Source organism: Galleria mellonella, unplaced genomic scaffold (genome assembly GCF_026898425.1).
Source record: "Galleria mellonella isolate WM207_F2 unplaced genomic scaffold, CSIRO_AGI_GalMel_v1 utg23, whole genome shotgun sequence".
NCBI lineage: Eukaryota > Metazoa > Arthropoda > Insecta > Lepidoptera > Pyralidae > Galleria > Galleria mellonella.
Genome location: NW_026442045.1, coordinates 1,964,055 through 1,991,125, shown reverse-complemented (window position 1 = coordinate 1,991,125; position 27,071 = coordinate 1,964,055). Strand labels below are relative to the sequence as shown.

At 30.1% G+C, this 27,071-nt stretch overlaps 1 protein-coding gene across 2 annotated transcripts in view; it reads left to right on the top strand.

Moving 5' to 3' along the window:
* LOC113512878 (semaphorin-2A) overlaps positions 1–27,071 on the top strand; it is a 398,040-nt gene that overhangs the window by 123,014 nt on the left and 247,955 nt on the right. For both annotated transcript variants that reach the window (XM_052894754.1, XM_052894755.1), the window contains one exon: positions 8,597–8,627. The gene's annotated coding sequence lies outside the window, so the exon portion shown is untranslated. The remainder of the gene's footprint in view (positions 1–8,596; positions 8,628–27,071) is intronic.

Genomic DNA, 27,071 nt, shown 5'->3' with positions numbered 1-27,071 from the left:
CCGACAAATGGCTGGGTTGTATTCACAAAATTAGCTCTTTAATACGATTAAACAATTATAAAATGAAACAACAAAATAGCAATGGCAATTTTTCGCAAAAAACAGCAATTATACGAGTAGATAAGGCGAACTTGGGCTTGTCGTCAGATTAGCTTCGCAGAAATATGTACGTGTTTATTTATGTTTGCGTGCAATTTGTAGACCAGGGTCTAGAATATAGATTCTAAATTGTACTTTGTATCAAAATAAATACAATTAAAGACTGTGTCCTACAAAAAAAAAAACTTCAATTTTGATAAAATCAGATATTTTTATTTTTAAACTAAACTACTGAACCAAATTTGATAAAATGTGTATGGAACAAGTCTGTAAGTTATCCTTTCATATAAAAAAGATTTTGTCCAAATCGGTTTAGAACTGATAACCTCATGAGATAACAAACGCAGAAAAAATACAACGTAATAGAGAAACTTCTCCTTTTTGAAATGGGTTAAAAAGTAATAAAATATATTATAAAAAATTTTGAGATTTTTGCGATTGTCGTTACATTTAATATACATAGTTAACAGGTTATTACCACAACAACTTATTTGTTTTGATAGTTCATTATTTTATATAAATAAATGAACGTGGTAACAATATGTTAATTTATAAACATTAAGTATTCCCTTAAAAACTTTTCTTAAGACTGTACCTGTATAAATTCGTCAGCGGGACCAAGACAAATTTTAATTAACTCTATTCTCCTTCCCAAATAATATGTACGCCATATTTTGTGTCAATTGGTGCACGAAAAAATAAATAAATTTACTTGCATATTCACAATATTAGTAAGGATCATGAATCATGGTCAGAAATCATGGCCGTGTGGTCCCGATATAGAATAGGTCATTCCTTTCTTTCCCGTGGACGTCGGAAAAGGCGATTAAGAGAAGGCTAGAGATGGGCAGCAGCGTCCCTCTTAAAACAAAAGCCTTCAAAGCCTAACTGCGGTTGCCAATCCACCTGCCAAGCATGGCAACTATTGGCAATCAAAAGGAGGAGGATTATATTCAGCATTGGACAGTTAAAGTCTGATATAAAGATGATGATTCAGAAATCATGCAATATTAAAATTTTACACGTAATATAAAAGTATTTGCTTTATTATAATCCGTCGTGACGGTTACTATGTCCTTATGACTTTGAATTTAAATGTAGTTAAAAGCAACAACTGTTAATATATTCCATGTATATTTTCGTAAATTAAATAGAATTTAAAATATTAATTGATATTAATGTAACCTTTTGATCAAGTCCGAATCCAAGGCCCTCGGCTATTCTGGGGCAAGATAATTATGTACCTTCCAATATGTTTACAATAATATATGCCTTACATTTTTTAATTTGTATTTTGGTTAATAATAATTACTCACGTAAAATATAAGTATTTTCACAGATTTTCTTCAAATAGCTTACTAAGTTACTTTAGTTTTGTATACAGTATCTTTTGTTAGTTTAAAATTCTTGGTATTATACTGAAAAAGTTACCTGCGGATCTAGCTCTAGGTCTTAATGGCTTATGCAGTTGTTGAAACTTCTTCGTGACCAGACATTAAGCAATTATGGAAATTCTAAGAACTTTGAAATAAAACAGTAAATACTTATCCTATGCGTATATATTTAAGTTAAATTCAAATTGTTTTACTGGTAAATGGTATTAAAAGTAATTATGACTAAGTTTTCCCTGTGTCTTTGTTCGCAAACCATCTTTCGCATATAGGGATTGATTGATCGGGATAAAAAGTCGCCTATATCCGTTTCCATCCCAAATTCTCATACTACGTTTACGTATTCAAAATTTCATGTACAATTAGTCATTTGATTATATTATTTTTTTATAAGTAAATACGATTACGTACAATAGTTTGTTCCATTATAAAACAATGATATTGATTAATTTGTTAGTTTGAAACATTCAAATACTAAATATTTCTGTTTTTAGCAAAAGGAAATACAATCACTTGTTTAATTCATTTAAATAGAAATAATAGTCAAATGAGAGTCTTAATTTCTGTTTATGGCAAAAGGAAATACAACACTTATTTAATTAATTTAAATAAAAATAATAGTCGAATGAGAATCTTAATGTCTGTTTGTAGCAAAAGGAAATACAACCATTTTATTTATGTTTATCGCGAATTAACTCTATGATTTAATAGAAAATCATTTACGTTTATGAAAATATTTTACGTTTATTTATAAAGGTAATACCAAGTTAATTTTTCCTCGTTCACAGCTATCGATAATAACGCCTGCGCCAATATATATAATATCTTCTACGTACGGATATCATTCTGTTGAATTTTCTTTTTCTTATTATATATCAATATATCTTATTAATTTATGGCATGGTTGGTATACATACATACATACATACATACATATCTGTCACGCCTATCTCCCATTAGGGTAGGCAGAAACAATAGAATACATGTATTTTTAATATCAATTTGATAAAAATCTGAAGTAAAAATATATCTAAACTTCCAAACATCTCTACAAACTTTTACATTTATTTTCGTGATATTAATATAATTAATGAGATTAGTAGGCAAGATAAGAAACAAGATCTTTTTGTTTCATATAAAAACCAAGTAACGAAAACAAAACGTTTTAGTTGAAGTTTTTAAAATTCATTATTTCCGTTTCATGGCACCAGTCAACTACTATGGTTGATGGTTTTATGCAAATTTATATAAATTGTACATGACACATGGCGTAGTAGCTCGATATGAGTTTACAACGCAAACTATTAAAACATTTTATGTGTGTGTTCATATGAGCGTTTATGGCCAGGATATGTTTTTTTCAATGGATGATAATGAAATGGTAACCCCGCCCGCGCTATGGATATACACTGGTGGGACACCAGAGAGGGATGACAAGTGAGGATGTAAAAGCAGGTCAGTTAGCCCATCGTATTGAATACACCTGAAATTCAGCACGATGGTTACCAGGGGGACCATGTGGAGGTCGACCTGACAGGGTATATTGCTAGCAATGGTAGTTCGCATTATTACCAATCCCTTCCCCCTGGCCAGGATATGTTAATTTATCGGAATAAAAAGTTGCATTTGTTATTCTCTATCTCAAATACTGTCAACGTGTACACCAAACTCCATGATTATTAGTTAAGCCATTCAGGCCCAAAAAATTAATAAGTAAATAAACAAAAATAAATATTTTAGATATTATAACCTGTAAAGGACAATTGCAGAGATATTTTGCAATATAGGCTACGGTAACCACTTACTGTCAGGTGAGCCATATATTTGTTTGACATCTCAGTGGTATAAAAAAAGTAAGTAAGTGGTATAAGAAAGGGGTAGCTTATTCTATGCCGGGACCACAAAACCATATATTTTATATAATAATTATTAGTATTTGTAATATATCTATTATCATTTGAAATAATTCAAACAACATTAATCTACAAACTATTACTGCTGACTAATTACACAGTACACCGCAATTTTCAGTTCCACTGGAAGCAAAGAGAATGCGCCGTGCTGCAGTCGGAATTACTAACAACAGAAGGTGCTTAGAGAAACAATAGTCGACTCTAATCGTAGTCCCTGTGGGGAGCTAACGGAATCAAACACACCACAATCCTAAGAGAAGCTAGGCATGCCCGTCGGCTTTTCTGGCTGCAAGGATAATTGATTGCGAACAATGAACATTTACCCATACCTATTATAGGTGTATTAGTTTCTAATGGATAAAGCAGATAATAAATTGAAAGCCATTATCTGTTATTACTAGTATGTTTGAAGTTTTGCAGGGTTTTAAAATCCGAAATGATGATATTAGCAGAAGAACTAAAAGGACTGAGCTATAAGCTAGGAAAATAAGCAAGCTAAAGATAAAGCGGTGATCTCAAGAGTTTTACATAGATTCTATGGTTGCGAGTGTATCCTAACTGTGGCAGTCTATGGGTAAAGTACATGGATAAAATTTAGTTTAATGCTTATTACTGTCTTCACAATGGCCAAAACTTTTGTAATACATAGTAAAGAATTGGAGCTTAGTTATCTTTTTTAAAAAATTACATCTCTAAAAGATACCGAGTCAAGTTGGAATTTTGGATGAAGATGAATAAAAAATTGTTAAAAGTCTTCTTGCTGAGAAAAGTCTGTAATCCAGTTTATTAGAAAAAGCGACTCGAGTAGAATTCAAATAACTTTAATAAGCTTGCGTAGTTTTTTTTTTCTTTTTTTACAGAATATAAACAGAAATATAACAAGTTGAATATTCCTTTTGATGTAGTAGGTTTAATGCTTGTTAACATGTAACTAATGGGAACACGTCTTTCTTTAACCTTAGCATATTTTAGGCTTAGTTAAGGTTTAATTTTGGATTTTCCTTCTAAAACCTCGAAAACAAAATGTTGACTTGTCGTTATTTAGAAATATTACATGTCAATAACATCGAGGTGCTGGCGTACTTGAGCGACATTCCGAAAGTAGAGCTGGCAAGAAACAAGTGTCTTATATAATTGAATTTCTCTTGTTCTTACAAGAGAAATTCAAGGGAAAATTAAAGACCGACCTAGTTCACATAGTCCCCGTGTTTTGATCTCCAATATGTATTTAATAATTCACTTAAAATACCCAACACTTATGTTGATTTGCCGTTGTTTCACAAGATGATGTGCGGAAATCGCGGCTTATTTAATTGTACATAACTAACGGGAAAAAATATTAGGACTCTTGATACGGCACGACGAACTTATAATTATAATAATAGAATGTAAGAAGAAGGAAGGAGGGGAAAAAGGATACCAAGTCATAGTTATATCAGGCAAATCAAGGAAAAAGTTGGTTATGTGTCGTTTCAAGATGTGAAGAGACTCGCAGAAAATCATAGTGGGTGGCAAAAGCTCCATCGACAAGAGCGTAGCTCTTAAATAGGATAGATAGAATTAGCAAAGATTTATTATGAAATCTTAGAAGGACTTGATCTGCTCGACGCAGAGACGACGGACTCGTCGTTTTGTTTATCTAACCTCAAATTTGATTGGAAATATGGACAGGCAAAGAAGAATAGAATGAACTGGCTACATAGCTCGAAGAACAAACAACCGATGGTTAAGAAAAGTTCTTAAGTGACGATCTCGTACAGGCAAACTCAGTATAAGATGGCCCTCTCTTTAGATGGAGTGACGAAATCAAATGCATGACATGGAGTCAGTGGATACAGGTGGCTTGGGACCGTTCTTTATAGCTGTCTGTGAGAGAGTCCTATGTTCAGCAGAAGTTAGAGAACGGCTAATATGATGGCCATGAAGAAGGATAGAAAAATATTGCGGCATTACGTTCAGAAATGATAAATTTATATTAACCAATTGCCTAAACTTTTTTAATTTGATACCAAAATCAAAACCAAAGAGATTCTTTGTAAAACGCGATATTTTCGCCAATTATCTCTTGATATATCTTTTTTTTTATCTAAATCGTTTATCCTAATATTCATTTTAATCCTCAAAACATTTGCCAATGCTAGCAGAGTTAGAAAAATACACAAAAAATAATAAAATTTTAGCCAGTGTTGACATCAAATGCCGGAAATACAATATAACCTTTGTAATTGGTTTCAAATATGCATTTTTTTTCAGTTTGAAACTTCATATGCCCGAGTTTACATTTAGCACATTCAATTATGCAAAGCTACCATTTGTTAACAGATTTTAGGGTAATTCGCCGAATGTCGACTCCGTTTTATGCTAATCAGCTTAGTGACCATTATTTATTGAGGTACATGTTTGCAAACATTCCTGTGTAATGTAGCATTCTGATAATGCTGTATCGAGCAATTAATATCAAAAACACTCACTGCCATATGATAAAGTGCCACATTAATATCTATTTTGCTGAATTGTATTTTGTTTAACGACAATTTTGTGTTAATTTGATGCAAATAGCTTTATCTAAAGTTCTTCTATACTATTAACGTAGTTTTCCAGTTTCATTTACGGAAGCAAATCGCTTTATTACCTACTATATCATATTACGTGACTATCTAACATCCGAATGACAAGCGTGGTTCGTCTTCGGAACTTCTCGCATTATCATATGTGTGGAGATTGTTTTTATTTAATTAGACAGTTTTTCATATAATTACCACAATAAAATGCATACTATATATTTTAGTTACTTTCATAGTATACTGTCCTATGGAATATTATTATGGGATAAAAGCAGCCGACATCCAAAAAAATATTTGTATTACAGAAATGTTCTGTTCGCGCAATATATTCTATGGGATGTACTGAATCATTAAGCGAGAAATTTAAAGAAGCAAATATTCTCACCATAGTTTCACAATACATACTAATTATATAATAATTTTTAAACTTTTCTTAAAAACAGTGATCTTAATAAGCTTAATACTAGATACAAATTCAAACTTGCTGTTTCAAAGTATCGTTTAGAAAAAGTTAATAGAAATTTGATAAGAATTGCATTAAATGTTATAATAAGATACCGAGGAATATTTTAGATCTGCCTTTTAATAAGTTTAAAAATGTTTTTAAAAAACAGTTATTGAACAAAGCCTATTACACACTAAACGATTACTTGTATGACAAACGTGCATAGTTTTAGTCGATAATGCACAGGCTTTTAACGACTGTGTAATTTTAGACATAGTACATTTAAATAAATAGACAATATTAACAGAGATTTATTTATTTATATTTATTCAGATGCCACGTGGAACAAATTAGATATTATAATAAGTAAGCATATAAGACACGTGACACTTCGTAGGGTAGATTTTTTTTATGGGTGAAAATGGAATGGTAACCCCGCCTCCGCTAGCGGGATACGCTGGCGGAGCACCAGTGAAGGATGATTGATGAGATCGAAAGTAGGCCAGTTAGCCCATCATGATGAATTCATCAGGAATTGACCGTGATAGTTTCCAGGGGGAACCGCGAGGAGGTCGACCTGGTTGGGTATATTGCTAGTAATGGGATTTTCAGTCTCCATTACTAACAATCCCTTCCCCTCCCCCCGTAGGGTAGGTTAGGTTTAAAAAAGTAACTGACGAGGTTCTTTTTCATCAAACATTTATACATAGATTTTATTACGAAATCTGTTATTATCTATAAAAAGGTGCATTTTAGAAAGTCTCAATCAATTCAGGATTTGTGGTGATGATGATGATGATATCAGCCGTCCATTGCTGAACATACGCCTCCCTCTATTAAGGAGTTTTACCAGTAGTTGCTATGCTTGCTCGCGGGTTAGCAACCGCAATCAAGCTTTGATGATATTCTAAGAGGGACCTCGTTGCCCATCTCTCGACATTCAGTTTCTCGCGTCTAAGTCGCCGACACCCACGGGAAAGGAAGAGGTAGCCTATTCTACGAGTATGCCAAACGTCAAGGACTTGTGTAGATGGATAAATGATATTTTCAGATATATAATGTAATTTTTATGCTACATTTTTAATCCCTACTTGTAATTTTTAAAAGTCTTTGCGAGAATATTATTATCTAATAATATTATAATAATACTAAATAATTATATTAATTGAATATAGAAAGGTAATTTGAAATTATATCAACCTGGTATCTAATAATCTAATTATTAATGCCTAACAGGGTTATTACTATTCCGAAATCAGACAGATTACATTTGTTACTGGCTCAATGTTATCCATATATCTTTTTACTAACCAATTATTTGGTTGTAGTCACGACAGAGGGCTCTCTTGTATTCGCCACGAAATGTGAGCAATTTTCTGATACAGATCTAACACGAAAACGGGTATGTTTGACGTGCCGTTTATATTTCCATTTGTAAACGTACTGGGGCGGCATAGCTATGATTCTTTTTTATTTCAACTGTCATAGAAGGACTAATTGGAAAGATCACTCAAAGGCAATAGAGCTGTATGTATCAATTGGTTTTATAAAATGAATCTAGTCTATTACAATGAAACTACGAAAACATAAATAAACGAATAATTGGTCCAACCATAAGACGGTCTGCTGATGTTCAATAGAAGTACAAATCAAACATCGATTGATTGATTGATTGATTGATTGATTGTTTTGATTTGTTACTTAATTGTATTTACAGAGAGTTTATGTGATAATGTCAACTAAACTTGGGTAGTATTTTTTAATAAAATATTTCTATTGAAACAAACTATAATAAAAAAATGCGATTATGAATAATATATATGATGATTTTATAAAGGCAAATATAGTATACGACAACTTATTAATATATTTTAGAATGGATATTAATTATTCACTATTAAACATAGTTTAAAATAACGATTAGTATTTGTCGATTACGATACGTTAACGATTAGGTTTTGTCAACCGCAGTTAGGCTTTTGGTAATGTTTTAAGAGGGACATTAGTAGCCATTTCTCGATCATTAAATTCCCTAACTCGTCTCTTACGATACCCACATAAAAAGAAAGGATAGTACATTCTATATCCGGCCCGGGATCACACGCGATAGAATAGACTACTCCTTAAAGTTCAATACGATACTTTTGTAATAATATAATTGATCACAATGTGTTTGTTTTTCAGATGTCAAATGATCTGCAGAACATCGCGTTAGGTAAGTTAAATCTAGAAATTATAATATACATTTTAATTAATTATTTTTGATTAGAATTGAATGAAAATAAATAAAATAGATGTGGTTTGCTATGAGAGATTACAAAATGAATTAATAAAATCGGTTTAGAATTGACTATAAGGTCGTGTAATAATAAAATTCTATTATAAGGAGTCTTCTGTGCCCATCAATGAGATGATAATGGGTTGTTATAGCATTGTTTTGGCAGAGCTTGATGGTCTGACAACTTAACACACCTTCGGACAGTCATGGATTTGATCCCCATACAATGCAAACATATATTTTCATAAGTATGTGTGTTTGTATTAACCTGGACGTTTTATATGTACAATATGTATATATGTATTATATGTATTTATTTACAAAAAAGTTTAGCCGTGTGGTTCCAGCACAGAATGGACTAGCACTTCCTTTCCTGTGGGTGTCATAACAGGCGATTAAGAGAATTTAGTGATCGAGAGATGGGCAGCAGCGTTCCTCTTATACATCATCAAAAGCCTAACTGCGGTTGCAAGCCGCCTGCCATGCGTGGCAACTACTGGTAAAACCTCTTAATAGGAAGAGGCCTATGTTCAGGAATGGACAATTAACGGCTAATATGACGATGATTTACAAAAAAAAATGTAGTTTATCAGTTGTCTGGTATCAATTGCACAAGCTTTGCTTAGTTTGAGACTAGATGGCGCTATGTAATGTCTAGTGGTATTTATTTATTTGTGTAGATATGGAAATTGCAGTATCCACATTACCTGTAGATATACTATAGAAACGTCACAACTGGCTCAATATTTAATTACCTCCCTCTAACAGACGTGATTGCGTTTCCTGCAACTGACATGCTAGTATTATTTTGCCGGTTTGAAACGATATTAAATTCTTAGAAGTGAAATTGAAATTGGGGTATGTCGGTAGGTATTAGAACTATAAAATATTAATATTAAAAGCCAATTTTCGTTGATTGTAGATGTTCGAATCAAAATATAATTAATAGAAATGCTCGCGTTTGTTTGTCACAAACATTTCTCTGCAGAATATTAGAAATATAATATTTAAATATTAGAACGTGCAGTTCTAAATTTAAATTTAGTTTCCAATTTAATTATTTGAAATATATTGTGTTTATGAATTATTTCAATTTATATTATTATTTATATATATATCTATATCATATAATACATTTCTATTTTATCTGGTTTTATGTTTGTGTTAATAAACTAAGATATACAAATTAAATTATTTACTATTGTAAAGATATTAATCTATATTATATTTTATCGTAGGTACTTAGATGCTAAACTGAGTAGATAATAACTCTTCACTCTTTATTTCTTCGCGAAAACTCATCAGTTTTAATTATCCTTTTTTACACGCAGCATTTTAAAAATGAAATTAAGAAGCGCCATGGTGCCGTAAAATAATTTTATGTTGTAATAAAAAAATGAAATTAAAAATAATTAAATCAGTTTTTCAAACTACATCAGCATAATGACTTTTGTATAACTTTATAATTTGATTGTTCGACCATGTTTCTCATAGAATAAAGGTTAATGCCTTTGCTTATTAAGAAGTCGCGAAGTTTTAGATTATTGAAGTTTATTTATGCCTTGTACTTTTTTTTTTCAAAAAAATACATTAATATCTGTTTATCAAATGCTATTTATCTCTTGCGAGATAAATAGGAACTGAAGGCTTGTTATTAATCTATATACAATTCTTGCTACATTCATTACCCTTGTTATTTCATAGGTACACGCCAGTTCTGAAAACTCTGATTTCCTTCTCTGATAGAATATATTCTAACAAATTCGCATAACATGTATATTTTTTGAATTGGGAAACTCATTCTTTCCGAAGTTGCTTAAAAATAATAAAAAATAAATTAAACACTGAACTACGATAATTCAGTAAAATGTCGGTAATTTCATTTAAGTAGAACATAACAATGTAAGCCGCGTTTATGTACATAGCGACATTAACTTTGAATAACTTTAAGTAGTACATTACAAATGCAACTTCAATAATACCACGTCTCCAACTTTCCGGCACTACGTCACGGCGAGTTTACTCTGGATTATCAGGAAAATCGTTATGTGGAACTCTTATACCGAATCTCAGGTACATCGATCGAGTTCTCGCCACTCGAATAACTTTGATTCGATGACTGAATTCAAATATTTTCCCTAAGTGCAGATCCACTCGTAGTCCTTTGGTGCAAAGGCAACTCGATGCGGGAAATCTTTTGCGATTTTCGATAAACAGCGCGATTTTACTGCTTTCATGTCTTTTGGTTCCATTTTTTCCACAATGTGAACATGAACATAATTTTGCTTTTAAGCTAGCTCATGTGAAATGTATGGTATTATTAATTACTAGCTTTTTTCCACGATTTCGTCTGCGTAACTGAGATATAGATTATTCCGGGAAAAAAATGCATACCAGTTTTTATGATAATCAAATAATAAATCGTCAAAGCGCTATAGGATGGCAAACTTATTTTATCGGGAGTTTATTAGGCACGCAAAAATACAGAAAAAATATTATAATTTCTATTTTATATTTATATTTTACTAATAACACTAGGTACAATGAACATTCAGAATTTATTAGAATAGACATCTAATCTTATAATGGCATACAAATTTAATCAATATAATATTTAAAACATAATCAAATATATCAATATTTGATTATATTATTATATAACTATCAAGTTGTAAAACAGTTTCTGATGAAAAAAAAAACTGTGTTAATAAGGTTATAATTTATTAAAAAGTATAACGCCATATATAATACTATTAAGTGTAGACTATGTACCTATATATATAATAATCACCTACCAAAAAAGTGTCAATAACAACTCTACTTATGAACTATATTTTTTGGAATAATCGAGAATACGGAAGTATCTGTAAAATTACTTACAACATAATTATATCAAATTATCGCCATGTATTACGCAGCAATTTCAGATAATTACCTTTCTTTTATTAGCGTTCAAACAATTTTGTCTGTGTTAACAATCATTTAGGAGTTCAATTATACCAATGGAATTATAGTGGATTATATCTAAAATGATGGTAAGTTAATTTAAAATTCATAACGAAATAATAATTATGATGAAATATTTTTATCCATAACTAGATATATAACTGCGGAAATAATAGAGAACAAGGGTTTTCTTAGGATATGCGCTATATAGAATATTTTGTCTCTAGAGTATGGGGTTCTTTAGAGTCGGCAACACCCGCATGGTAATCCTAGTGTTGCATGTGTCTAGTTGACAGGGTAACCATTTAACTTTTAATTTGTTTGTCACTTTTATGGTATAAAAATATATATTCAGGAATAAAATGTCTAAAATTAATTAAACAAATTTCTAATAAAACAAACTCCTGTATAGTAATGATGCATTCTAACTTAAGAATTTAAGAACGAATATTATTTTCTTGCATATAATATTGCACCTTAAGTATATATATATAATTGAATTTACTTTCAAACCCACTTTAATCAATATTTTTTTTTTATATTATTAAATGTTACAACGATCTACTAGGAAATATGGCATGTGACTTGCAAAAATAGATGCCCTAATATTATTACCCTCGTAACATATATTAAGTAAGACTAAAGAAGGTTTAATTTGAAATTTCTATTTTAATAAAATAGAATACAGCACACTAGAATTTCTTATGAACACTCAGTAGAATTAATGTTATTAGGATGCGAATTATATTTAGGTAGCGAGCAGGCGGTGTCGCGCGGTTCCTCGTAAACTAATTGCATTTAGAGCGATAGAGCTCTCCGAGAGTCAGCAAGCGATGCTAATGGACGGTATTAATTAATAGCGTCCCATCAAATTTCAAGTTAAGTTAGAATATCTATTTCGAGAGCATCGAGTCTAATGAATCATACGATTTTGTTTTAAGAATTTAGGATTTATTTATCCATTCGTTTAGAGCCGAGTTAAAAGAATCTCTAATTTCGAGTTCATCACATAAATAGGATAAACTATTTGAATGTTTTAGTTTGTATCGCTCTAAACGCGCCTTAGAATTTGTAGATAATGTTATTAATATTATTATAAATTTTAAAGTTAATTTCTTTGTTAATTTATTACCTCTTGTGTCCTTAAAGTCTTAACTAATGTCATGAAGTTTGGCATACATATAATATTTGAAATGAAGAAAAATACAGACGACTTTTTATCGCGATAAATCAATATAATTGTTCCGATTACGTGGACAAAATCACGGGTAATAACTAAAAGGATCACATACAGCAATAAAATATGGTAGTTTAACGTTATATTGTTAACACTCGTCCATCGTCTAGGTCGCAACATACAGCCCATTATGTCCTTTATTGTGTGAAAATTCTTTGAACTATTAAAAATATATATTTCAAAAAGTATTATATTATACACCAATATAATTATATAGTTTATTTTCTATTAATATTATTGTATTCATAAATGTCTTGCAATAGAGATCATTATAGTAGTATCCTGATATATATATATATATATATATATATATATATATATATATATATATATATATATCATTATCCCTTAACAGAGTTTTTGTAAGTTATAATATTATAGAAATCAATTATATTATGGATATATATAATATGGAAATAATATTATATTTTGAATTTGCATAATATTGAATGGTTGCATAAGGTATACTTTACAATGTTTTGACATAAAATGCGAATGAAAACAGAATTTAGCGATTACGACTCAATGGCTCAGGACTATGGACAAATAATGTAGTGGCTGTAACCATTGTACATAAGCGAGAGTCTATCTTTTATTCGTATTGTGCAACATAATTTTATTTAAAATTTAGAGATTTCTACATGAAATAAAATACAGTAAAATAAATATGCTCGCGGCTTTAATTCCTGATGGATTTATGTGCAGATTCTTAAACGTACAGTAGTTATAAATAGATTAAAACTTTATGTTGTGTACTTTCAATCACAGATGTTAAACATTTTAGAATAGTTACAGATATACTATCATTTGTTTTACATGCAATTCTAGATTTACTTTTTATTTTAATTATTCCTATTATTTAATTTGACAAACAAATACTTGTTACAATTTATTGTTTTTTTATAATAGTATTCTTGCAATATATAATATCTTCTATTTACATACAAATTTACGATTAATATATGTATATTATCATTTTGGTCCCGGTATAGAATGGACTATCCTTTCCTCTCCCGTGGGTATCATAAGTGGAACTAAAGGAACTTAATCGTCGAGGGTTGAGTATCAGCATCATTTATAAAATATCACCAAAGTCAACCCGGCTGCCAAACGTGGCAACTACTGGTAAAATCCCCTTATATCGGTGTCCAGCTGTCGAGGGTTAACAGCTGATATGAATGAATATGTGTATTAAATTTTTTTTTCTAAAATTGTTTTTTTTATTATAAACACAAATAAATATCGTCTAAGCAAAATTAGGATATAAGGATTCCAAAAAAGTATTAACTTTTAATCATGGGTTTTTGAATCCACAAAAAAAAAACTATGTGTTACCTACTTTTAAATATTTATCTATCACATTTAAACAACATTCTTACTTACTTAAAAGTAAGTACGAGACACTTGTCTAAATTTCGCCATTTAAAATATTAATAGTATTTTAGACGCATTTTCACCTGTCTATTTTAATTGTCTAATCATAAATTTGTCTTTCTAGTAGTATAAACAAGAATATTTATACAAAAATATATATTCGTTTATATATTAGGGCTCTTATACTTTTATAAAGAATTTAATAATTTAATGAGTAGACGTGAAATATTATAAAATAGTAGAGTTGCCTACATTTTTGTCATTTCAGTTGGCAGTTCAGATAAAAAGTAACATATAAAAATAAACGTCCGCCTCAACGAAATAGCGGAAACTGTGAAGTAAAATAAATTTGATTTCCTGTACTGACTACTGTAGGGTTGTTATCAAGTCTTGTTCCTTTCAAATTTGTCATTCGAATCTATCCTGCTCATGGTTGCTACCTATACAAATGCCTAAAATTATGTTTCATATTTTTATTATATCTCTAAGTATATCCGTTCCTTTATTTTATTCTTTATTATCTAAACGACTTAATGATTTTTAATAATTACGATGCACAAAACAATATATAATCGACATAAACATGCTCGCTGCAAAACACTATTTTGTTAACAAAATAACGCAAATGAAATTTATATCCTATTATTCTATATTCTATTTATATTCAGCAAAATAGATAATTAAAAAAATAGTAATACTAAAACTAAAGATTTAATTGTAGTATTATTGAACTAAAATATCGACTTGTTTACTATCTTTTTTAACACCTATTTCGCGTAAAAATTATTCGTTCATTCTTGCACCATTTACCCACTTTCATATGTTCTCCTTTAACCAAAGGTTGTCTGTAAGAGATTGCTCTAGCGATAAGACCGCCTTTTGTACCTTTATGTATATATTTTAATCTGTACTTCATGCTACCATATTTCATTCAAAGCATTATAAAGCCAATCCTTATTCACATTTTCCTTTACCTACTTTTCATTTGTTAATTTAAGAAATAAAAACTGATTTTTTGGATGTTCAGAAAAAAACATTCATTTTTCGGTTGCTCGATATACAATATACAGTCCAAACTCTCGCTCTAAAACTGTGTCGTTACGCTATGTATCAAAATATTTAAAAAAAAACCGCTATCGCCTGTATACTATTGGCTGGACTATTGTCGAGGTCTCTATGTCGAGTCTAACGCAAATTATTAGCGCGACAGTAACCCCGCCCCCCACCTTTCTTTCATCGGTCCGCTCCACGAACTCTCAATAGATTCATTAAGACTCTAACGAGATCTCTTTAAGGGAATCACGAAAGCTTTGTTTCGTTAAATGTTATTTATTTTGTTTGTTATTATATTTCTCTAGCCCTTCCATGCTGAAAAGATAAATACATCAAATATAATAATATAATCTGAATACACATACATAAAATATTTATTTAATTTCCATTTACAATTTTATTATATTGAATTATTTAATTAATTACATGCAACTATAGTATGTTGGCTTAGATTGTATACATTGTACCATAAACAAAAATGTATTAATGTATCGGCATAGTGAATTTTTTTAACTGTAATGCGCTAATCGAAGCACTGAATAATTTATTTACAATGATTTTTCTTATGTAACTCTTTATTATTGTAAACACTGTCGTCATTCTCCTTTTTATAATCATTTTTATCAACATTACATTTCATAGATAGACTTTACACAAATGCCTCATCAAATACAAATAAATTTCTTACATCCATATGTGCGTGAATTGGGATACCAGATTATAAATAAATAATTTAAATTAAGTGGCTAAGGTTATTGTATTGTAAAATATTATATATTTTAATATCGATATTGTTATTTATTTAATCTTCTATAATATTTAATGTTATTATAATATTCATGTTTTATTATTATCCCTTTATTATTATAAAAGTAATCCAATCAATTCATATTGAAAAATATTCACCTCATTAGAGAATGATTCTATCAGGATGATCTTTTTAATACTTGCAACGTTCAAAAATGGGCCTAATTCGTTATTGTATAGAACAAAAGAAATAGAATTTGACAGCTAACTAAATGTTGATCTGTTTTTGTCAGTTGATGCTCCATCTATATAACCTAAGTTATCAACAAAATTATATGTAAATATCTATCTCATTTTGTACTGTATAAATTTTGTCTTTTTTATTTAATAAAATATTTAGGGTAACACGGGACTGAGTAATAAGATTCAAATAATGTAAAAACACAACAACAAATTAATGTTAAAATACAATTATTTGCTGATAATATTATAGTTATAATATACTATATCCACTCATATTTGACTTGCCTTGTCAATAATAATAAAAAGCTGCAATTGTGCTCAATAAAATAAATTGCTAGATGCCATAAAATTTTCGCTTTTCCTTTGAAACAGTCCGTAGTATGTAAATTTCGACATTAAACACCTTCACAACAGTACTAAAAGCAAATCGATCGGAACAGTAGAGTCTTCAAATCCCGAATACGGGGGGATGGAAGGTATTTTTCAAGCCGACTGCAGCAAAGCGATAAGCGGCGCTGAAAATGTGACCAAATTTCAATCAAATTTATGACTTATAATAATGATTATAGGTACTTTATCAGAGCGACGCATAAAATTTGCGATTTGAGTGAAAAGGTGAATTCTGGCGTTACAAATTCAAACGCAATCGCATGGCGTTGATAACGATTCGAAAATTAATCTCGGGGAAAAAGTAACTCGGCGAATGAGAGGGTCGTGGCCAAATGAGAGGAAGAAACATCGATTGATTACTTCGCATTTGTCAAAGTTAATATTTATCATGTTTGCATCAACTGATTTATTTCTTCTTTTTACATTGACTCGGGAGGTCGTTGTATTTATTTAGTTATGCAACATTAACCTTCACAATTTAAATAAATACAAATGTATCAATCTATACTTATATTAAAATCGTATCTATACATTGAATAGAACCATGAAAATTACAACTGCAGTGTGTTTAAAAATAATAATTTTCTGCTTGTTTCTCAGTAAATTAAAGAAAAGCAATTATACAAATTTATTTTTTATTTAAACTTTAATCCACAATTATATAAGTAAGTGTACATATGGCGGACTTAACACTGAATGGTGTTCTCTACCCGTTTCCTATGAAGCCAGCAGAAAATTAAATAGGCGGCGCATTTACAACTAAAATATGCATAAATATTGTTACTAGATATTACATACATACATCCATATTTTTTTTTCGGGGCATTTGTGTAGAAACATTCTGTCTATATAATCTAAAACTTGACCAATCAAATTATGGAATCGATTATTTTAATTTAATTAATTAATTTAATTTCAAACTGCTTATAATTACTTCTCTCCGTCCGAGGGTTGCCAGGAAGAAATCGCTTTTAGTGATAAGGTCACCCATTTGTTTTCCATTGTGATTATTTCTTGTAATTTGTTTGTATTGTAATCTTTTGGAGGAAACAATAAAGAATATCTATCTATCTATCTATCATAAATATATGTATTAATATATATAAAATATACACCGATAATTCTAATGATAATAAATTAGAACAGCAGATAAAAGAAAATAAGGCAGAAAAATACCTTTATATATACATATACAAAAGTTCTGTTAAAATAGCAATTAACATATCGGCATTGGTAAGTTAAAAAAGAGTTAGCTGGTACTTTGTTCTTTTTAAATCACCTTGGAAGCTGAATTAACTTTATTCGTCAAATGTGAATTGGCCCTCAATTACTTTATTTTCGGTTTCTACAGTAATTTACCTGTCATTAAGTATTATAAATTTTTATACTTTAAGTTCTAAACTCTATTAAACTTATACTGTAATATATAGCCAAACAAAAAGTTTGTAACGAAGTTATAAGACATATTGCTATTATGTACAAAACGCAAAAGTGTATCGTTTTTTCTATATTTCTCTACTTCAAGGAATTGTAAAGTTAAGGTTGTAATAAAATTGACCGTCAGTCTTACTACTTCCTCACAACATAGCTCAGTAAGATAATTTCCCGAGTTATATTTTTGGAAAATGGACTGTTAAAATTAGCTCTACATAGGATCATAACTATTTATAGAATGGAATTTTATTAAATATTTTTATCTTCTAAAATATGTAACCTAAATTTAAGAAAAAAAAAATTGTAATCAAATGCTTGTGACAAGTTTTCTAATATAAAATGTTTTAGTAAAATATCATTTTTATTCTAAATTTTTTTTGCATGGGACTTTTTTATACAAACCAACGTATCTTTTACCATAGAAATTTCTGAAAATGCTTCCTTAAATTTTGTTTAATAACTCCTGTGTAAAATTGTATGATCTCGGACCTATCAGTTTAAACTACGCAAGATGTCTCACTCACATATTAATATTTATATACATTTACATTCTTTTTTCTTCTTTTTACTTTTTCACTTCTTCCTTTGTAATCATAATTTAATAATTAACATGTATTTTTTAGCAAAAGTTAATAACAGTTATACCGTTATTAATATTTAGGCAATTAACAGGTTTTAGATAAAAACGTGTGTAATAATTTTCAAACGCAATAACTTATTATAACACTTAGCAAAAGTCAGTGAGTAAAATCTTTGTTTCCCGCCACCCCGGGGAGTCTGGACGCCCGCAGCGATTGAAATTTAAAATATTGTACCCTTTGCCATTATTCGAGCTTATTCACCCTTGAAATATCCCTAGGGGGCGCCAGGTACAACGATTGGGGAAAATATTTTACACTTGTTACTAAGGATGTCGCTTTCAAGTCTGCCATTGCACGACACTAATTGTTACAGAAATTCGGGCTTATACTAAGAAGAGTAAAGTTCAAAGTTGTTCGTGAACAGCGTTGTGGTGCGGGGACATTTATGAAAAAGCACTTAATTAGTGTGTCGAGAATGAAAAATTGTTATTGAAACCGGCTTGATTGAACAAGCAACTCATAACTATGTCATTATGGATGCGACAGTAATGAAAACACGATTAATCACTGGGCACACTCTCGTCGCGTTCACTCGATCAGTCGACGCATGATACTGCAATTTGGGTGTTGAGTGCAATATTTTGTTGTAATTATTGACGGGTGCTCATATTACATAATGCATTCTGAATGACAATAAATTAAACAACGTAATTAAATGAAATAAATAAATATTTTAACAACAATTTAAACCTATTGAAATATTAATATTTAAAATCTGTCAAGAATGGTATCCACTTACGCTGATCTACTGAAATCATATATCATCATATTGATGTGAATTTTAAGTATCTAAATTAAATGAAGCTTAAACGAGACAAATTACTGCTATGGATGAAATAAGGAGTGTATGTAAAGACTAGGGATCTGCTCCGGCTCCACACGAGTAGATAGGTAGAAAAGTATATAAAATACAACCTACGTTACTCATTGACAGTGTATATTTCTATAGTTAAAGGTATTTTTTCGATTTATTTTCTGAGATTATATATTACAAATTCTATCCATTCCAAACAAAAAAATTAACTCTTTTCTACTTATATATATATATATATATATATATATATATATATATATATATATATATATATATATATATATATATATATATATATATATATATATATATAAATAGTTTAGATTTAGATTTTGTAAGGAACTTGACGTGAAAAAAATATTTAGGTACTATACTCAACTTAATATTTTAAACATTCCAAAATAAATATATGTTAGATACATGAATAGATATAAATGAGTGGTAAATGTTGATGTTAATTTAAAATGAAATAAAGTATAATAGTCGTTGTTGATACTTAACAAAATTATTGTAAATGGATCTTAATAAGAGAGATGGCATTTTTGAAGGTACAAAAAGACGATAATTATAATGAATTGTTCGAATTTCGCAATGATAATGCTACTTATCTGCTCATTTCTCTTTTACACAATACATTACCTACGTATATCTGAGATGAAAAAGACGGAGTGAGACACAAATAAACGATAAAATTATCATCAAACGAACTCGCTAAGTTATTTAAAACATTTGTATAAACTTCTCTGAGTATTATAGAATTTTATACAGAAGATTTAATAAAGGTGAGACGGGTGTACTGACGTAATGAGTGGAGTAAGGCTATAAAACAATTAACCAAATAACTGTGCTCATTAGTTACCATTAAAATCCCGCAGGATCTCTTTCGCCCGCATTCGCATTAGGTTCAGCCCAGTGAGCGGAATGCCAACGTTTACTTGATAAAATAAATTTGAACAAAACAAACGCATCGGTTACGGTAATATGAATCCACCTCTGTGAAGTTGTGCTAAGTGGCATGGAAGTGGAAAAATAGAAGTGAACCCAGGTTGCCAGCTAATATGTGAATACTTGGCATTCCGATAAATGACGGTGATCGGTTAGTAGGAACTTGAACGATACGATTATACTTAGTAACGATGATTGATAATTTAATCAAGAATAGCTGAAGTGAACAAAGATATCTCATTTGTGTTTCGAAGACTCCTTAGTTTTAGTTTTTCTAACATAAACTTTAGAATAATAATGATATGTATTTAAGTTCACATCAACCAATTCACACGTTAATAAAGGCTTGGATAATTATGTTCAATCTTTTACAAACTTCAATAGATTTAAATGTCTGAATAACTCAACCGTCATAGACAGGATAGCACTTTTGAAACCTAAATCTACATAACGTTTTTAGTACAGAATATTCATTGACTTAAATGTATGTATGTGTGTAACATAATAAAGGCTAATTAGATCATTTGAAAAAAGAAATACACATTCCAAGAAGATCTCGTCACTTGGTTTACCATTAAAAATAATTTTTAATTCTGTGTTGAAAATATTAACGGCCACATTCGTGCATTTGGCGATTTAAATTTCCAACTAAATTTTAATCCGAATTGAAGTGTCAAGCGTAACGAGAGAGTCACTCCGCGGTAGGGCGACCATTCGTTAGTCTAACTCTTTTGGTAAAACGACCCCAGGATAAGCCGACTGCAATGTTAACATTCTTTTCAATAATGATGGAGGGGAGATCTGAGTGCCCTATGTCTTGTTTATTGGATTTTTTGTTGCAATCTACATATGAATGGAAACAACAATCTGTTGGACATTGAAAAGTATTGAGTCGAATAGTCTTTATAAGTTAAATTTTCCATTAAACTTATAAAGACACATATAAAAATTAATGCATTAATTTAATAGTTAAGTAAGAAATAAATAATAAGTATTATCAAAAATATCATCTTACAGCAATCGAGCATCTAAAAATTAAAAACAAAAAAAAAATAAGTTATGACCTTATGCATGAGTTAATTTATTCATAATCATTATTAATAATTACTTCACTATGATATACTTTAATTTTAACATATTTATTAAATAATAAAGTAAACTCAAAATTTTATTTTTGACTGTTTTTCGCGATATTGCTCGCATGTACTAGTACCTATATACTCCTAAAGTTTCCTATATGTAAAGTTAGGAAACCTATCACTGTATCAAATTTCGTTTAAATCCATTCGGTAGTTTCTCTGTAAAAGAGTAATAAAGATCCATCCCCACAAATTTTATAACAGTAGTAGTGAAAAATGTCAACCCCAAGTTTTCGATGTCTGCTTTAAAGTTTCGCCTGCAGAATAACAACAACACGCGTGTAGGTCGCTTTAATAAGTCTCGCGCATGATAAATAGGATCAAGTACGGGGACTTACGAGTGTATCTTGTCTCTTTCACTGCAGTACAAGAGTTGCTCTATCTCTATCGTTCATTGCATAGGGTAGCAGCTTTAATAGAACGTTTGTGGACTAGAAAACTTAATGAAAGTATAGCGGCCGTAGTCCTGAGCGTCATTATCGACGGCTTTTCTCTCAGATAAAAAGGTTTCAAAACGTTATGAAAACGTATGCCGCTTTGGGGTTAAACTAAGCGAGGTGGAACAATTCGAATATTCACTTCAAAAACTTTATTTAATCCCTAATAAAAGCAAATGCATTCTCCTTTTTTGTCTATTCTACTATCACTGACCATAAATTAATTATTTTTTTAATTAATTTTTTTTTAAAAACATTTTTTAAAATTATTATGAAATTGAAAAAACCTATTAGATGGTAGACGCTGTATGTTAAATTAAAAAAAAAAATGTTTTTGGTTCTTCGATTACTCTAAGCTGAGAAATCTGAGGTTGAGGGCAAAACTGTTGCTGAGGATTGGGTCTACCAGGGATGCTCCTTCCAACGAATACTCTCCAGATTCTCTCAGTAAAATGGATTGTCGAATACTCCATCTGGTAACATTTTTATTGTATTGACACCATACTTTTAATCTTTCTTTTCTCGATGGTATATTTCTAATTACATTGATCGGTTCCTGCTGTTCGATCTTTCCGAAAAAGGAATTTGTAATGAACATAAAAACAGCGATAAATACTTATTAATAAATACTTAATTAGTTTTGTAAAATCACTTTGTTTATATACATCTCACATCACCATCATCATTCTAAGAAACTAATTAACTTAAATTACGTTAAGAATCTCACATTACAGATATATTTGCTAGTAATTTTATGGTAGATAAGTAAAATTTCTAAAAATAATACTTCTAATAGGCAAACACTTCATAAGCTTCTACAATCAAAATAGAAAAACAAAATTAACTGTTAATTTACTGCTACCTCTACCGTTTTTTTTTTTTTCACATTGAATTTAGATACAGTATGCATAGGACGAATAGAATGGGTCTACGCTTATTGGTTTAGAGGTTTAAATATTACTCTTATGTTCTTACGCTTAAGGCTCAAGTTAATGTTATAATAACAAAGAACAGGTCAGAAGCGAGCATTAGTTCCACACACATACTTTCCCTTTAATGAGAATAGTTGGCATAGAAACGACAAGTACAATATTTAAATTACGAAAGCTTCTAGTAATTTACGTAGTCTTTTGAAGTATTTTGCAAACTTAATAAGTGCCTTTAATTAATACATCTTCGTAACCTAATCTGTATAAATAAAGTTGTATGTTGTTCGTTGATAAACGAATTACTTAAGAATGTATATTTTTGTATATATTTTTATTTTTTTATATATGTTATTGTATATATTTTTATTTGTTATCCTAATAGTCTGATTAATATTTTTAAGGAATTAATAAAAAAGAGTCTGAACCACGTGTGTATATTATTTTATATTAAGTATTAATAGTAGCTAGCTAACTTAAGCTAGCTACTATTAATATGTTTGTGCATATATTGTGAATTTAATTAGTTTACCAAAGGGAGGCTTTGTATAATAGCCGTCCGCTTGGACACTTTTATCCCATTCGTGCTTCTACTTTGAAGCAGCTGTACTTGCCTGGCTATGTTTCGATTTGATAAGTTCTTACTTATTATCAAAATATCGTAGTGGTATTATTCTCAGAAATGGCAACTTGTAAAAGTTACCATGTGCGTCACAGTGTATTCTTTAAATGTCCAAAGTCTTGTTTATGTCTATGAATAACGACTTCCACTTTTCGATACGTATGGCAGTCTAAATTTAATAAACAATAATAAAAAATAATTAATATTATTAAAAATTTAATTTAGTGAAAAAAACAATAATTTTATATTTTTATTAGCTGACCGATAAAAAAATTAAGGTCATTTTTAGATAATAATATACATATTTATTTGTTGGCATTGAATTCTATATTGATAAATTATATATAGCCCAGCCTCATTTCATTGCTCTACCCATGTACCACATACACATACAAATTTAGCCTGTGATTTATATCCCACTACCAAATTACAATCGAATCTAGCCGAATTAAATGCCCACGAACCCTTTCGCGTCCGTTTCGAAAGGTCGCATCCACTGTAACACGTATAAACTTACACAGACGAAATGACCAACCGACAGAGACAAAACGAGGTCATCAATATAACCAAGTTTAGTTCGGTTCGAATGCCGCCAGAGGGCACCGAACACCACATTACTAGTAGATTAATATACCCATATTGGGCCGTCCCTCACTTATTGGAAGTCTTTCGGTACACGCAATGCCTATTTGACTTGGTCTGCTTCGTTGAATTCAGTCCCCTGATTTGCGAGATTCATTTTTGGATCAAAGAGCTGTGCAATCAACAGGAAAGAAAATATTTTGCACGTTACATTTGTTTTAGGTGTGTACACATTTATTAAGATTTGGATTGCTTAAGATTTCCTTCAATTCGTCTGAGTTTTACTTTAAAAGTCCACAAATATGTTAAGATATTTTGAGATCGAGATAAACAGTAAATATGTACAAGCTAAATTACGTCTATATTCACATATAGAGTAACACGAATCACAATCTCTCAATACCATATAAAATGTATAAATTTTACGGATTCGAAGATTTCATATTAAAAATTATATATTAAACTTCAAATTTAGTATTTGGAAAATTCCCTTGAGAACGAAAACCCCTCAGATAAATGACATCGCAACATTCAAGAAAAAACATATTCACACACACATTATATTTTTAAAAAGCCGACAGCACACATGTAATTTCTCCAGCGTTGTGGATGCTCATAGGTGGCACTGGTCACTTACTGTCAGGTGAGTCATATGCTCGTTTGACCCCTGTGTATTTTCATTGTGTGTTTAATTCATTTATTAAACGAAAACGTCAAATAAATAAATGAAAACAAAACTATTAATTACTATGACATTATTTGACAGACATGACTGATATATATGTATGTTTTTAAAATATTTTATTCAAAAGCTTTTACTATAAAATATTTTTATTATTACTACTATTTTTAATATTATTACGCAACTGGTTTCAAAACGTTATCTTCTAGCTTATTTAAAATCTCCCTTATTCATAAAAACGTCAAATATTTTTTAAACCTAATTTAGCTATTTAAGCGTTTTGTTCTTTTCTTTTGCGTTGAATTCTCAATTTGACAATCCATGACAAAACATTCTAATAGTTAAAATAAGTTTGTAGGACGTTTTAGTTTTCACTAATAAGGGCATACATTTCTAAATTAGGTAATAGTATAAATAAGGGCGAGGGATGGGCAGCAGCATCCCTCTTAAAACATTTTCAAAGCTTAACTGCGATTGCCAATTTGCTGGCAACTACTGGCAAAACTCCCCAAGGGGGAGACTTATGGGGATATATTTAGGGGGAGACGGGAGCAGTGGACAGTTAAATGCTGTATTGTGCTGATAAATAAATTCAGAAATGAGAATACTTTTTTATTTTCAATTATTTGACTAGTCCATACTCAAGAAGCTACAGACAATGTACGTATATATTCTTTATTTTGTAAACACTTTGCGACAAATAGCGCTCATCAATAGAAGAGTAAGTAGTATCCGTACAAATGTTCCTGAGACGAGAACACGTTTTAGACCGGATAATTTACTGCCGACTTCTCGCTCTCAATGTCGCATTGTACAAATTGTCTCTTCCTACAAAACTATAAAAGAACAAATAAATTTTACAATTAACCAGAATTACGCTTCGACATTTACAAAAATGGCAAATTAATTAAGAAGTAATGACAAATTATTGCGGAATGACTTTAAATCGTCTTGTGAATAAAGGAACATTTTCTTTATTAATTAACGTAATTACTTTATATTAAATTTGGTAACAATATAGTAAGGAATTTTAATGAAATAATGCAATAAACAAAATAATACTTTAATAAAAAAATAGTTAATAGATTTAGTAAAGTAAATAAAAATTTAGAGAATAGTGTGTAGTTATTTAGTAAATATTTATTAATTTTTATTTATTTTATTTAGAAACGCAATAACCTACTGCATCTCCAAATAATATCCTTCTTAGTTGTGACAAAATTGAGAGACCAATATGAGAATATACCTTATTGTCTATAAGAAAAACTATGAGAATTAGCGAAGAAATACTGTTCTAAATTGTATCCTTGTAATATTTGCTATAGGGAACTTTAGTTTAGTTAATTATGTGTTTAAAATTATATTGGTAACACTGCTTGTTTCTTGTAACTAAATCAACTTACAAGCAGCTTACAAGATATAATGTAATGTAATAATTAAAGACCAACTTCTTAAACATGAATAAACCTAAATAACCTGAGTAGAATCTAGCGGGGCAATTCAGAATATTTATTATTATTAACCTTCCAACGTAATAACTCATTAAAAACTTTTCCAAAACTTTCCAATGCTGCTGCCATTAATATCGTTAAATCATTCATTGGTACAAAATGGGTCCTTTAGTAATTAAACGGCACCTTGATATTTCGTAAAATTAATACGAAACCCTTGAAATTAAATTTCGCGAGTACTCACTGGCTTAATTTTAATATAAAGTAAAATGATTATGATCAGAGTTGCAGAGTTAAGAGGACTAGCGTTGGGGTGGCTCTATTCCCTATCTCGTGCAATCACTAATCTAATTAGAGAGACCAAGGCGAAAATATTCAAAGAAATTAAGCGAATCATTCCAGCTATGATACTAAAGTAATATAATTAGTGACTTTAATCACTTGGGCTCAGCGTCGAGATTTTATTTCTTTTTTTAAACGAGTTTATACTACATTATTCCAACTCTGACAATATCTACAATATTCTGAGTGCAAAAATTAAGGTACGATTTCATATATTGCTATCTGTACATCATTTAAAGAAAAGAAATTTACTCTTTTTATATCTGACAACGACGCTGTTTCAGGTAATGTCTTATACTGTGATTTATTATTACTGTTACTTAGTAGGCAATTGTGTATTCTTAAATAAAGTTTTCCCCATTCCATCAGTCTATTT